Source organism: Stegodyphus dumicola, chromosome 2 (genome assembly GCF_044657685.1).
Source record: "Stegodyphus dumicola isolate Sdum_Otavi_A_Nest chromosome 2, ASM4465768v1".
Taxonomy (NCBI): Eukaryota; Metazoa; Arthropoda; class Arachnida; order Araneae; family Eresidae; genus Stegodyphus; species Stegodyphus dumicola.
The window spans coordinates 220,310,154-220,313,309 of NC_140769.1; the positions used below are offsets into that span (position 1 = coordinate 220,310,154).

The following is a 3,156-nucleotide window of genomic DNA, read 5'->3' on the forward strand; positions in this document are numbered from 1 at the left end:
CATCCCTGCCGGGATTCGAACCCGGGACCTTTGGATTAGAAGTCCAACGCGCTATCCACTGCGCTACAGGGACGATGTGATGTAGTGCTCATAACAAACTAAAAAATAAAAACATTTAATTGTGAAACTGTTGTTTTGTAAATAATAGTGACTTATCAGGTACTGGATCAATGTAATTCTATTGAGGCATATGACAGTGGTCTTTCTTCTTTAATTTCCAAATAAATCAGTTGACTATTAATTTAATTAAAACTTCTAAGACTAAGATATTATTGAGAAAACAAAATAAGATAAAAGTCATTCAAGGCACGGAATCATACGTGATTGCCTTATCTGTTCGGTTATTTTTTTCATTTCCGTTAAAATAATAATGGAACCGATAAGGCGATGTATTTGCCACATAACTTTCCTTTATTTTCTCTCACTCCTTCCTTTTATTCTCACCTCTACTATATTCGTATTAAAATCCTGATTGCATAGTTATCAGTTTCCAGCTTTCAGAAGCCCTGAGAATTAATTGAAATTATTTATTAAGTTTCAAAATTTTCGAATTCAGTGTTTGAAATGTTGCTGAGGTATTCGAATACCTCAACAACATACTTCAAATACCTGTCTTTATTTTAATAAAGAGATTATACTTTTCAAAATGTTAAATTTCTTCGACGTATTAAAAGAGATCCAGTTTAATTATTGATATTTGCAAAATGAAATCCTCTTAGACATCTAAGATTTTAAATTATTTCTTATCATTATGATCTTGCTCAGAGATATTAATATCAAAAATTATTTCACAATAAATCTTCCTGCTTTACATAAGAGATACGCAGTTTTCGTATTTACGAAGTAGATGTTAATAAATGCGAAATTTACTAGCAGGAGCGATTAAATGTGAAATAATAATTATGAATTTCTTAGCGAAAAATGAAGAAATAAGTCGGCATTCAAAGAAAATTTCCTTATTCGGCGTACATCACTAAGTTGGATGTTCTACACAGGTTCGTAACCTCTGTCTTTCTCATACACGTTTCGTGTATACTCACTCGTCCCGTGCTAGTTTCATACGTGCATACAGTTTTCTCACTCATACAGTTCATTCGTGTCACAAATCATAAAATAGGTTATCGTTTCTTTCTGTAGTGTAGTTTCAGTTCCGTCAAGTTTCTAATTTAGTTAAAGCGGAATGGCAACACTTTTCTAGTCTCCGCAAAGAACGAAGTAAACAAAGTTCGATTTTTTATCACGCGCTTCAACGTGCATGTAAAATGTAAATAAATTTATGAATACGTATCTATAACTTCGTAAGGAATAAAATATTAGTTCTATTGGAGTCACAGAAGTGTTATTTTCCTAAATTTGCATACCAGACACTTCACTTTCGTTATGTTTTCCTAAATACGTAGTTCAGCTTATTGATTGTTAATTTTTATTTTTATTGGTTGCCATGAAAATGAATAACAAACAAATTGACAAAATAAAAGAGGGTTTGTATTTAAAAGACACACATATCGTTATGAGTAAATTTTATAATATTTGTGCTGAAAGCCAGGAAAGGAGAAAGTGATATTCAACATTGACTAATATTAACGAAGCATATGACGAATATTAACTATTTAAAGACGAAAAATGTACCCATCATATGTGCACTCGGGATTAAGCGGTAGACTACAACCTGTCACTAACTTCTGAGTGCAAAAGCATGCGAAAATGGAAAAAGAATAATTTGTTGAAGACAGGTAAAACATTCACGCAAACGGTAAATAATCCGTTGCGTAAATCTCATAATCTAAACCTGCGTGATTATTTGGCACAATACGTGCCTGCACAGATATCTTCTATCTAGAGATACTTAATGTCTGTACCACTTTGCCATAAACATAGTAATACTTTCTCGGAATATTGCGTAAAGGTATAGTTTTGCTTCTATATTACGCAATATTCAAAGAAAAAGGAGGAAAAAAAACTACTTAAAGGTAAGTCAATAGTTGTGGCTGTTGAAACATATTTTTTTCCCCTCCTGTTTATTGCAATAGTTTGTATGATTACAAAAACAGTAATTTATATTTCTTATTTAATTTTATTCATTTATTTCTATCTTCCCACGCCAAATAAATGTGAAACTTTTAATTTTTGATTTTTGCGAAAGTTTTGTATCCCTGATCATAACGTAAAATGTTTCTGTGGCTTACTAGTTATGCGACTGTTTGGATAGAATCTCGATTAACAATTTATTACTAATCAAGAATTCATGCTATGCTAATAAACTCAAATATCATTAAAATTTTTTGTCATTAAAACATTAAAGCTTGTTGAAGTTATAACCAAGGAGGTTGGAATAGATGAAGTAAGCAAGACGTCACAAAAGTGAAACCATGGACCTTATAAGAAACCATAGACTTTACAAGGTGTATGAATGAAACCAAAAAAAATATCAATAGCGTGACGTCACGAGTTATCGTAGCCGCAATACAGCGTACGGATTAGACTTCGAAGTTATATAAAATTACACTCACTTTGAGAGCAAATATCAAAGTCCACTGGCTCATAAAAGTGTCTGTAGGCAAATTTGCATTAAAAAACCATTGAAATTTTCACTGATCTTTCCAGGTTTTACATGCATACTTTGTCTTATAGAGCCATCCAATTTGAATGACGTAATCCTACTGCGAATGTGGGCATCTCTGGAAGCCCAAATTTGAAATTTGTTTTATTATCGATTTCATATTTTGTAAAACTTTAACGAATTTTTGATTAACAAACTCGAGGATTTCAAAGCGAGCAATGGCAAAGTTGTACAGAAAAAAACGTTTTTATCTCCAGCGCACGAGACTCTGTTTCGGAAATTCTAAAGATATGCTCAATTTAAAACTATTTTGCGATATTGCTCTTGAACTGAATTTTATGGTTTAAGTGCGAAGAACGCGATATTTAATAAATAAAGGTAACAGACAAAATCTTAAAAAAACGCCGCTTTGAACGTAATTTAAAATCTAAAACCTTTCAGAGTTCCCCCCCCCAATCTTTACTGTCTTTCATTCTTATTTATTTAGTTATTTATTTATTGGATGAAGTTGTTCTACAGAGTAAAATTTTGCACAGTTTTTAAATTTAACGTTTGATGTTCCTTTTTGGAACATTTCTAGTACATTGAAAAGCCAG

General features: G+C 31.8%; 1 non-coding gene across 1 annotated transcript; it reads right to left on the minus strand.

Moving 5' to 3' along the window:
* TRNAR-UCU (transfer RNA arginine (anticodon UCU)) lies at positions 1-73 on the minus strand. The gene has a single exon. It is a non-coding gene; the product is annotated as a tRNA-Arg (tRNA).
* Between the last annotated feature and the right edge of the window lie 3,083 nt (positions 74-3,156).